Source organism: Myotis daubentonii, chromosome 13 (genome assembly GCF_963259705.1).
Source record: "Myotis daubentonii chromosome 13, mMyoDau2.1, whole genome shotgun sequence".
Lineage (NCBI taxonomy): Eukaryota > Metazoa > Chordata > Mammalia > Chiroptera > Vespertilionidae > Myotis > Myotis daubentonii.
Window position 1 is genome coordinate 34,343,899 of NC_081852.1, and position 13,362 is coordinate 34,357,260.

Consider the following 13,362-nt stretch of genomic DNA (forward strand, 5'->3'; position numbering starts at 1 on the left):
CTCCTCAGAGGGAACTGTACATGTCAGGCTACACGAATTGTTTGCCTTTCTGTGCCTGTCTTCAAATAGCTGCAAAAGCTCCATGAGTGTTGACTGGTGGCTACAAATAAATTTAGGAAGTCGGCAAGCTTACAAATATAAAATCTGCTAATATAGAGGATCAAACATACTTTTCAAAAAATCCTAATTCTCTGATTGGTAGAAAAATCTAGATTAGCAGCCGCCCCACATTTTATTTAATACTAGAATGTGCAGTGTATATGTGCTTATAAATATCTTATAAAAATATTTATTGGATATGAAAACAGTTTATCTGATTGTAGGATGCAATAATATCATAGATTTAATACTACACTTGATCTTAGCCAAAAGGCCGAGAAGCGATAGATTTAATAAATTAAGATGTAAATTACATTTTGATATAACCAAGCTATGATTTTAAAATAACAGTGTATCAATTTTTAAAATACTATGCAGAAAAAATGTTTTTTTTCTAAAATTGGGCCTACCTCTGTAAACCTACAAGAAGATGTGAACTAAGACATTTACTGCATTCTATCTAACAATTACTATTGCTTTTCCTTCAGAATTATAATGTAATTTTTGAAACCTATAAATGTAGTCATTCAATTATTCATTCAGTATATCAGAAAGTAGAAATTGAAAAAAAGTAGCATCTGATCACCCTGCCTCTGAATTTTTACCATATGAAGGGCTCATTAAGTCTGCAAAGACCTCAAAAGATTGTTTCTGGTTTGGTTTGTTGCTTTTTCTTTTCAATAAAATATTACAGTTGAATCTATTTAAAGGTTAATTGAATTGACTCTTCTCATACAATAGTTGAAAACATGAAGATAATGTTTCTATCTACCAGATTGGCCTACCAATAGCTGTACTTAGAATTATTCTATGGAGAATTAAAAAAATTAAGTCATTATTTTCTTTCCATTACTTTCAGTGAGCATTTGACTGTATAGTACATATAATGCCAAAAAGCATTTCAACACAGTTACCCACTATAAAAGTTACCATTCAAAAGTACAGCTGAATCCACAACTTGAAAATTAGCCTAATGATCCCACCACCTGTCCAACTGTAAGTGAAAGTAAATGGTCCTTATAAGTAGCTAGAAAATTCAATCACAGGAATTTAATGCTGCTGTGTAACCTGTATTACATCTCCCATGAGGACCAAGTGGTATGATTCAAATTGGCTAAATATTTATTACATGTCACTTTCCCCCCACACTAAATACTAGTAAGTCAGGTGTCTTCAGGAAACTCATCTTCTATTTAAAGAGATCAGAGACATATGTAAAAGACTAGATTGCAGGCCAACCCAAGGTTATTGACACAGAAGAAATACATACAAATTATTGTAGCTATTCAGAGAGAAAGAAATATGCCATGGTAAAAGTCAAGAAATGTGTGGGACAAAAGTATGTGTAGTGAACCTCGAGTAATTGGAATAATCTCCTTTCCAGGAGGGTGGGGAAAAAGTAGTTCAGCTAGAGGTAAAAGTATGCGAAAGTATGCAACATGGGGGTGCTTAGGGAAGGTATGCAACCTAAAGAGAGAATTTATGGGAGACAGGTGTGTGTGTGTGTGTGTGTGTGTGTGTGTGTGTGTGTGTGTGTGTGTACCGAACATGGGTCAAGAACTATCAAAGATTTACAATGCCAAAATGAAATACTAAAGTTTAAATTAGAAAAATAAAGTCAGTCTTTTGAACAGGAGAATAATAAAATGAAAAGCTTAAAGACTTGAAGTAATTTGTTCAAAGTAACAGAACTAGTAAATGATGAGCTAAAATATAAACTATAATCTGTTTGGCTAAGGAGCGCCGAATGCCAATGTTGGTTGGGTGATCCAGTAAATCAATGAATAAAGGAATATTTTGTGAGTGACTACAATTCATTAATATGTTCATCCCCTATCCTCAAGGAAGTCTGTAATGAATTCATTTTGAAAATCCATCCCTTACACTTTTCTGATATAGGGAATTGAAGGACAAGTTCCCAAGAAAATTAGTGACTTTACAAGATCTCAGGAAATTTCATGGGCTTAGTTACAGTCAAAGATTTCCTACTGCAATTCTTTGCAAAAACTCTGTTTATCTACTTTGTTTTTGTATAGTAGTGATTTCAAAGAAGTTCTTACATTTGATCTCCTTTGATCTTTCAGACAGTAAGAGCCCTAGAGAAATACTCTAAGGGGCAGTTTGGACTCTTGAATTGGATTTCACTTCACCACAAGTCGATGTGTGATCCAAACAAAATTGAAATAAATGCTAACACAGAAAAGAAAAACAAGCAAACAAGAACTAGCAAGTTGTTTTAAAATGTTATAACGTAATTACTATTCAAAGATAAAATTAATGTTTTGATGAAAATCCCAACATGTTACATGACACTGAACTTTGAGGCATCATAATAGTCTATTCATTAAGAGCATGGTAGTCAGAGCTAGAATGTCTGGGTTTAAATATCTGTATGACCTTGGGAAGCACTTATCCTGTGTGTGCTACCTATGGAATGAGAATAATAACAGTGCTACCCTCATATTGTTTGTGAGTATTAAATAAGTAAATATGGAATAATTAACACAATGACAATTAGTAAATGCTGTACAAATATTTATGAGTTCCCATTATCATTTTAAGTTTCAAGGTATCCTGATTATCCTGGGCCTTTCAATGTAAATAATAATGATAAACACAAAAATGTATTTCCAAGTTTGAAAGATGTTGTGGGGCAGTGTCTGCAGAAAACATGTGGAAGTTATTTTCTGTAGCGTGTGTATGAACCAGTACCTGAGGGAGAGGCAGGTTTATCCAGAAAATAATTCCTCCCAAAGGAGCCTGTATATTACCACGTCAGGCACAAAAGCTAAGTTTTATGGCTTCCACGAAATACTAAAGTATTTGTTCCTCATAAACACAGGAGCTTGAACCCAGCAATGCAAAGAAAACTCACAGTGAATCTCTGGCAGGCTGGTTAGCACAGAAACACTCCTGTTATTCGTCAGAGGAGCTAGCAGAGAAAAAATCCAGCACTGACAAAACTAACCCTTAGGGGAAAAAAAATCACATGCCCCTTAGTTTAGTCCTTGTTCTCAGATTTATTTTTTCATATTCAGCAGATTATAATTTCAATTTCCTATGAAAATCTGCTTTTGGGGAGAAAATTGAAAAATTACTATGAGATATATTACCACCAGCTCAGCGAACTACAGGAAGAAATGCAGTTGGTAATATTTCTTGACATTTTGCTATAGAAATTCTCCATTTTATCCCAAACTCATGACACAAAGTGATTTCAAATGGAACTATCTAGCAAAGGTGTTGAAGAGCAGAGGAAACACATGTTGAAACATCCCTATTCTGAACAGAGTTTTTCCATTTTCATATTATTTCTTTATTAGTATACCTCTTTATACTTACTAGTAAAATCTGGAGAATAAAGAAATATTTTATCTGGGAGATATATGTTTATACTGCGACTTTTAAAAATATCCAAGTTCTTTGGGAGCAAATCTTTAATCTTTAAAATAAGATTTACATAAAAGTCTTTAAAATAATATATTGACTCACAGATGAAACAATATATGTAGTAGTTCTCTGCAATTTTTACCAGGAAAAACCAGTTGAAGAGGTATCCTGTCAAAGGTGATATAAACCTTTGTGGCTATGAAAGATGATTATATTAACAAAAACATTATAATATGCAGGATTTGTGAACATATAAGAACTTTCTAATAATTGAAGATTTCTCACAATTTTTTTTTAAAAAAAAAAACTAGCTATATTTTACCTCACAATTACTATATACCATATTTGTGGTAAATACTTTGTCATTATCTTGTTTCCTCTGAACAACAATCCTATATAATGAAAGGTTAATATGCAAATCGGCTGAACAGCGGAATGACTGATCACTATGATGTGCACTGACCACCAGGGGGCAGATGCTCAATGCAGCAGCTATCCCCTAGCGGTCAGTGTGCTCCCATAAGGGAGTGCTGCTCAGCCAGAAGCAGGGAGGCAGATATTCCCTGAGAGGTCCTGGACTGTGAGAGGGCACAGGGTGGGCGGAGGGAGCCCCCCTCACACCAGTGCAAAAATGTTGTGCACAGGGCCTCTAGTTTATATGGAAAGGAGTATATTATCTTCCTTTTACAAAGAAACAAACAAATAACTAATATATGGACAGCAAATGAACTTGCTCAAATGCCATATGGTTTTAATATCTTATTTGCCATTAAACACAATATTTTGAACTAGGCTGATTCTAAGGCTAAAGAAATACATGACTTCATCTCTGAGAGCTTAAACTTAATGTGTTAGGCAGAAAAGGTTCACTGAAAACTGCTGAGAACACAACTTATAATGAGGAAAAGACTTTTAGGTCAGTGTGCAGAAAAAAACTGAGTGGGAGAAAGAGAGAGAAGAGATCTTGTGGTCAGGTTGGGCATCAACAAAGCTGTGTGATGATGTACGATTGAGGGATACTGAATAATAGCACTGCATACTCCTATGAGATTTTGATAACACCTCCTGCAAGCAACTTTGTGGGATAGGTACATTGTTATCCTCACTTTACAGATAAAGAAACTAAAAAAATAATAATAATAAAGTCCTGAAACCATCTTTAGAATAATGGTATAGTCACATGTGGCTCATTCTACATTTTAAGTTTGCAATGTAATTATCAATCATAACAGATTTTAAAAATATATATATATATTAGTTTCATATATATATATATATATATATATATATATATATATATATATATATGAAACTAAAGCATTCTCTGTCATTACTAGAAGAAAATTACATTGTCAGAGATAATTTACTTTGAAATAGAAGTAATGAATAACTATCTGAAGATGTTTCCAAAAAGGCTTTTTTCCCCAAATTGGTATATTCACATTTCAATTAAAGAGATTTTCTTTAAGAATAGACATTTGCCTTAGACCCTATATTTATTTCCTACTTAGCTCTCCAAAGATAGCCAAATATAGGCATACCTCAGATATAATGCGGATTAGGATCCAGACCACCAAAATAAAGTGATTATCACAATAATAATTAAAAAAAGAAACTAAAGCTTTTTAAAGATGCAGTAATCACCCAAGGCTGACAGCTAGTAAGAGATGAAGCTGGGATTTAAAGCCAGGCCTATTAGATTCTAGGGCCGATGCAAACACCAAGCCATACTGATTTCATTATTTTATGTCTATAAACTGTTTTGAGCCTTACAACATCCTTATGAAATACATTAAGACTTGGAGAGGTTAAGAGATGATACAATCCTATATAATAAAAGGCTAATATGCAAATAGACTGAACAGTTGAACAACCAGAACAACCGAACAACCAGACAACTGGTCGCTATAACATGTGCTGATCATCAGGGGGCATGTGTGGAACATGGCAGGCGTTGGCCGTGGTGGAATGGTGGAGCAGGTGAGTGGAGGTGCCAGTCCAAGGTGAGGCACTGGTCACTGTCATTGGGATGAGCCTCTGGTGGTTGCTGAAAATTCTTTGCTCTCGTGCACCACAGTCCTGCCCAGTGCTTGCACCCGCTGCTGGTGCCAGAGCTGCCATTCTCACCCACTCCTGGTGCATGGCGCCAGTCCTGATCACTCAGCACAATCAGCAGGTACAAGCAGTGGCTGCTGGCCTTGATCACCCTTGAGGGCTTCTCCACCTCCCCCTGCTCCTGAGGGGCGATCGGGGCAGCAGCCGCCACTTGAACCCGTTGACAGTGCTGGCCCTGCTCACACCTGCTGCTGGCCTCAGCCCCAATCGCTCCACATCATCAGTGGGTGCAAGTGGGGCCAGCGCTTTCAGCGCATTGGAGTGGCAGTGGTAGGAGCAGGGCTGCAGACAGACAGGTGACCTGGGGCCATGGCAGGAGGGGCTGGGTGGGGGCATGGAGAATGGGCTGAGACACACCCCTGTGCCTACCACAGCCTCATGGCCAACAGTTCCTTCCAAGGTACACAAATTCGTGCACTGGGCCCCTAGTTTCATATAATTGGGATTCAAATCCAGGTTTGCTTATGATGATGGATAAAGTTCTATAAGATATGCAATTGAACTAAACTACTATCAAAGCAAATTACTGAGCCAAGAAAGTATCTAACCTTTCTGCTTTATGAAGGATGAGTTTCAGTTCTAAGGTCAAAAATTCCTTTAGGGTGGTTTCAAAGTTTGAAAGAGTTGCTTTTCAGTTTTCTCATCTAAGATCAGTTTCTACTTTTCATCTTATAGTTCTCAGGTATTGCTTATTGTTTAGTTCACTGGGAGGAGACTTTCTGAAATAAAGGAATTAATTGGCATTTGATTTTTTTTTGTATGTGTTGTTTTTGCAAAAAAAGAATAAACATTCCACAAAACTATTTTGTATCTCTCATGCTATTTTTCTATGAATTACAGTAGGATTTCTCACCAAAAACCTGAAATGCCCAAACCAGCTTAGGTTAGGCTGTCCATGTCTATGCTATCCTTCACACACTGAACAATGAAATAACCACGTCATGTTATAGCAGGACCCAGCATTAGTGTTCATGGGTTTACTTATGGCATACAGAGATTAGAGACTAAGGGTAAATCAATATTAGAAAAGCAGAAAAAAAAATAGCAATGTTTCTGCTTCTTGGAGTTGGTGCTTAACAACATAGATCTTTCTTCCTTTTTTCTTTCTTCTGGATTTGGAGGTTGCACAGCCGTTTGTTCAAGCACACCACGCTGTCTGTGGCTGACATGTCCTTCCCTCAGATAATAATTGGTTTTGGCTTCCTGCCTACTAACCGCTGCAAGCACAATTTAGAATCTGACTCCAACACTTGACTCCAAGTTTCCTTGATTTACTTTTTCCCAGAACAGAACTTTTTGTTGCTATTCCTAAACTCACATTTCAAATAGTGTACTGCAAGTTTAACCAGTATTAACTCATAACTTTTAAGTTCTGTAGAACTTGTAGAATGGCTATAAAACTAAACATGCATAAAAACTTATTTAAATTTCTTTCTATAAATTAGCATTCTTTTAAATTTCTATTGGGAATGGAAAATGCTCTCTAGTTATTCCTTGCCTTCTCAGATATCACAATGGACCCTGACTTTCTGGTTTTCTTGAGCTTGAAGTTGGCGGTCATGTCCAGGTGCTAATTCTGGATGAATTTATTATCCTTGCTCTAGTTCAGTGATGGCGAACCTATGACACGCGTGTCAGAGGTGACATGCGAACTCATTTTTTTGGTTGATTTTTCTTTGTTAAATGGCATTTAAATATATAAAATAAATATCAAAAATATGTCTTTGTTTTACTATGGTTGCAAATATCAAAAATTTCTATATGTGACACGGCACCAGAGTTAAGTTAGGGTTTTTCAAAATGCTGACACGCCGAGCTCAAAAGGTTCGCCATCACTGCTCTAGTTCATGCTAGAAAACCCAACACAAATGAGAGACATGACATGGCTAAACTGAAAAACGTCAGTTCTAGGATCTTAGAGGAAGGACTAGTTGTACAACTACAATCACACAGAATCAGTAACTCTTACATCAACATAGCCTTTCTCTTCATGCCAAAGCCAAAAAGTCCTAAGGATTCTTCCTGACGCAAAATTACCCATAAATGTGCGGGTTTATTCTGGCCTCTCAATTCTGCTGCATTGATTTATATGACTATCCCTTATGCAAGCAACACCCTTTTTATTACAGCAGCTTTTCAGTAAGTTTTGAGATTGGGAACTGTTGGTCCTCCCCTCCAACTCTGATCTTTTTTCAAGGTCATTTTGGTTATTCTGGGCCCCCTACCTTTCTTATGTAGATTTAGGATTAGCTTGTTAATTTCTACATAAAAGAGTCTGGGATATGATAGTGACAACATTGTGTATTTGCTCTCTTATAGATTGCTACAGATGTTTGCAATTTTTCAAAGTATATTTTTGCAGTCATGTTCATGAGGTATATTGGTCTGCCTTGTCCTTTTCTTTAATTGATTCTGTCAGGTTTGGGTATCATATTCGTTAGGCTTCATAAAACTTGGTGGGATGTAACCCACCTGCTCTATTTTTATGACATTATGTAAGGTTGGCAATGTTTCTTATTTTAAGTATTTAATAAAATTTACCAGTAAAACCATCTCATGTTGGAGTTTCCTTTTTTTTATTTTCTAAAGATACTTTATTCACCTTTATGATATGATTCATAACTGTATCACTTGTCTGTCTGAAAAATTATTATGAAGGAGCTAGAGCCTCCCAAAGCTACGATTTCTTGGAGTAGCCATTGTCTCACCATACAAAAAAAAAAAAAAATCTGAGACCATCCAACGGGACTGCCCAAAAGCCACTCCAAAATCTCCCGTCTTCTGCAGCTGCACTAAAATGAGGAAGCACCAACGTGGAGAATAGTTAAATTCCCAGGCTCTCAGTGCTCAGGAAAGTTTTTCCTGAACTAGTCATAGAGAAAGGGGCAAATCTGGGGAGAGGGGTGAAGGTCCTTGAGCCTTTTTTATAGAAAAACATTGACAATAGATTTAAAACATCAATACATATGGGGCTATTTCAATTTTCTATTTCATATTAATTTTTAAATTTTATTTTTTAGAGAATTTGTCCATTGCATTTAAGTTTAAATAAAGATTTTTTTTTAAATTCTCTTATTATCCTTTTCAATCTCTAAGCTCTGTAGTGATGTCGCATTTTACTCATGATACTGATAATTTATGCATTGAAACTTACATCAATGCTTCTAGGGCTTTTATTAATTTTATTTAGCAATAAAAATGTTTGGCTTTGTTAATTTTCTCTATTATCAATATGTTCTTTAGGTTACCCATTCCTTTTTACCTTTATTATTTCCTTCCTTCTATTAATTTGCCTTTAATTTGCTTATTTTTTCAAACCTCAGTGTAGAAGTTTAGTAAGCAATTTTAAACTTTTCATCTTTTCTAATAGAACTTTACATTTTAAAAGTTTCCTTTAAATACTATTTTATCAGCATCTCTAAGATCTTGATATGTTTCTTTTATTGATTCAAAATATTTTCAAACCATTGGTTATCCAGATATGTATTACTTAATTCTCAATTATCTGAAGCTTTTATATTTATTTTGTTTTTATTTCTGATTTAATTATATTAATCGGGAATAGAGCATGGTTTAAAATTTTGAAATTGAATTCTAAAATATATCAATATCTATTTCATGAGAAAGATGCTTTCTTATAAACTCACACTACTTTTATTAAAATCCACAAATGACATTGACACAATATTATCTAATCTTCGAACCATACTTATCACACTAGTTATCACACTAGTGTCCTATAAAACCAAAAACAAACAAAAAACTGGATGCAGTTTTCATCTAGGATCACATATTGTGTTTGGTTATTATGACATCTCATTCTTTAATCTGGAACAGTTTTTCAGTCTTTCTTTTTCTTTCATGACCTAGGTGTTTCTGAGGAGAACAGTCCTGAATTTGCAGAATATCACCAAAATTGTATTTTCTGGTATTTTTCATGACATCATTCAAATTATGCATTTTGAGTACAACATACAAAAGTGACGTTATCTATTTTTCAGTGTATCCAATCAGCAGAGATATGTTAGCTTTATCTTATTACTGGATTTTTAAAAATCTCTCACATGCAGTAAAATTTATGTGTTCTGTTGTCCCTAATTCCTGAGTTTTCTTACTCATTACTATTAGGTTTTTAGGCTCCAAATTATTGTCTGAACTCTAGGAATAAAGATCTAATTGGTGCTACAACCACCATTGTCCTTTCTCAAACTTTCAAAGAGTACCTAGTTATATTAGCTTTTAATGCTTTTTATGATCTGATGTAAATATATCATCGTAGCTGTATTTTTGTAACTTAAATGATCATATGTTTCATGAATATCTATGTACTTACATGTAAAATTATTTGATAATTTCAATACTTTCCTTCTCAACCCTTACAAAACTCCTTTTCCGCCCACTACAAAAACTCTCCATGAACATTTCACTTTATACATTTAATTACATCTAGAATGAGCTTGCTACCAATTTCACTTACTGAAATCTTAGCCATTCCTCTAGCCCAGTGGTCGGCAAACTGCAGCTTGTGAGCCACATGCGGCTCTTTGGCCCCTTGAGTGTGGCTCTTCCACAAAATACCATGTGCGGGAGCACATGTACAGTGAGATTGAAACTTAGTGGCCCATTCGCAGAAGTCAGTATTTTGTGGAAGAGCCACACCTAAGAGGCCAAAAAGCCACATGTGGCTCACGAGCCAGAGTTTGCCAACCACTGCCCTAGACCTATTTCAATTACCACCTGTATAAAACACCCTTTTAAAACTTCTGTAGTTCTTTTCCCCTAAACTATCATACTGTCAGAATTCCCCTATATAATAAAAGAGAAACATGTAAATTGACCATCCCTCAGCTACCCTCACCAGCCAATCAGGAGTGAGTATGCAAATTAACCTCATCGACTCCATGGAGACTGACAGCAGGTAGGATGCAGCTCCCAGCATGGCCTGTGTGGCCATTGCTGCGGCGACCAGGGAGCAGGTAAATGTGGCCCACAGGCAGCACCCAGCACGGCCTGCTTGGCCGTCCTGCGGTGTGGAGCAGGCAGGCCCTGCAGAGAGCAGAGAACCACAGGAATCAGGCCTAAGCCATCAGTAGGACATCCCCTGAGGGCTCCCAGATTGGAGAGGGTGCAGGTGAGGTTGAGGGACACCCCCCCATGCACGAATTTCATGCACCAGGCCTCTAGTTTTTATAATAATTATATATAATACTATTATTCAATCAACTATGAAGTCTTGTGCTAAGGCAGGCAGAATGTATAAAACTAGTGGTTAAGAAAATGTGACTAGAAGTCAAATTGTTTGTTTCCAATCCCACAATTACCACCTTTAACTATTTAGGCTTGGGAGCTCCTTCACTTCTCTGTGCCTCATAGAGGTTACTAAACATTTAACCACATGTTATTATAAGGTTTCAGTTTTAAAAATATCTTTCAAAGAAGTCAGCACAGTAGCTAGAAGAGAGTACGTGTTCAATAAACAAGAACTTTCATTTTTATGATGATTCTGCTTTCTTTCTTTTTTTAAATATATTTTATTGATTTTTTTACATAGAGGAAGGGAGAGGAATAGAGAATTAGAAACATCAATCAGCTTCCAAGGTACATTTGACCAGAATCGAACCTGGGACCCTTCAGTCCACAGGCCAACACTCTATCCAATGAGCCAAACCAGTTAGGGATGATTCTGCTTTCTTAATACCATACTTATATGCTCTATCTTCACCATTACATTCTCTCTCCTCTGCTTTTCTGTTGCGATGTTCTTATTTGAAAATACATTCTCAGAACAGTTTTCTGAACCTCATGCTGCCTAAGTTACTCTCTAATCGTTACCGATATTGCAGTGGTCTTTCTCAAGTACAAAGTTCATCCTGCTTCTCAAGTACTCTATTGCCTAAAAGCTTTCAGAGCGTTCACATGTGTCATTACGTAAAGATAAGCTTCCTCAGCGTGACTTACCTTGTGCTTCCTGTTTGCACTTTGCTTTTGCTCTGCAGTCATACCACTTGTCTTTGCAGATGGGTCTGCCTTTTTCTGCCCTGCCATTTTATAGGCATATTCTCTATCCTTCCCTTCTACTAACTCCAATGGAGGAATCTGAACCACATTCCAAGTTTCTCAGAAACATCATCTTCCTGACAGTTTCTTTTGAACTAGGTGAAGCCAATCATGTCTTCACATCTGCTTGCCCTTCCACGTTCTGACGAACAGAGAACCTGTAACTTTACTGCTCACATACTCCATCCTTATTAGTCAGTCATGCACTTGAAGATAAGAACTGTATCTGATTCAACTTTTTAACCCTTTTTTTTGGTATAATATGGTGGTTTGACCTGAATGCTCAGTAAAAGTTTTCTAAATTAATAAATAGGTCAATACTGTAGTTAATAATTAACTTTCACTTTTTTATCAAGATGGACTCAAGAAATATGATTTTCCTTTGATCAGAAAGGCAACATGCTTGATGATATCCTCAATTCAAGATTCAGGTTGTTGAGGTCCCTAGATCTTGGTTATCATAGAAGAGGAGGGAGCATTGTGCAATATACCAAGAGGTTTGAAGAATATCACCAGATGTGATAGGTTTCATTGCTGCTCACATGCCACTAGAATGGTGCAATTCTACTGTGCCCCAAAAGAATGAGAACTGGAAAACTTTAGGAGAGAACTATATACTACAAAACCACTACCTACCATGTTAGACTAACAGCTCCTTAAGGAAAAATAATACATTCTATCAATTTGTGGATATTTTTTAAATGTTGCCCATAGCATTTATGCAGTAAATGTTTTTTAAGATAAGTGAATAAATGACCTTCAATAGCAATGCAAATAATGATGGTGACATCAATAAGATAAACTAGGTCAGGAGACTTTATTTAACTGAAAAGTTGGTTGACTCACTTCACTTTGATTTGCCATTTCTTAAATCTCAGTAGTTTCAATGTAGGAAACATTCATTATTATCTGGTGTCTCTACCCTAGAGTCTAATAAAAATAATCCTTGGGATTTTGCCAAAACCTTCCTCTGTTATTATCCTATTTTTAAATAGTGTAACTTGCTATGGTAGGACATTGTCATCTATAAACATTAATCATGTGTGGGGTGGTTTAATAGCACTTACTTTTTTTTTCTATGTATAATGAAATGTCATGTTTTTACACCATGCTAATTATCTTCAGTGCATACATTTTAATACTTTTCCAGCCTCACTGAACACAACCCTCCTCCGAGCTAACATAACATTTGTGCATTCCATTATATATCTGTAGAAAAAGTACTGTTACTGAGTTTCCACCCTGGATTCCTTCCAGTGGTTGTCAGGCCTGTATTCTTGGCCCCAATGAATGAGTCATGAATAGGGAGAACCTTATGGAAAGTGGTGTGAGAGATATTTAAATCTGCCTGATTCGAAACCCTAAAGATTTTCCAGAGGATATGAAAAGTACAGTAAAAAAAAATAAAATTACAGAATTTTTCCTAAATGTCATGTGTGAGTTTCCTATATTAAAATACAGTAATCCAAAGAGGAAAAGTATCTAAACATTTTTACCGAAATGAACAATATTCCATGAGATACTCTTCCCTCTGATATTTTATTTCAGTGATTTAAAATTAGCCCTAACCAGTTTGGCTCAGTGGATAGAGCATCGGCCTGTGGACTGAAGGGTCCCAGGTTCGATTGCGGTCAAGGGCATGTACCTTGGTTGCGGGCACATCCCCAGTAGGGAGTGTGCAGGAGGCAGCTGATCGATGTT

General features: G+C 36.2%; 1 pseudogene; it reads right to left on the reverse strand.

The window, feature by feature from the left end:
- Window positions 1-319: 319 nt before the first annotated feature.
- Window positions 320-385, reverse strand: LOC132215066 (U2 spliceosomal RNA; annotated as a pseudogene).
- Between the last annotated feature and the right edge of the window lie 12,977 nt (window positions 386-13,362).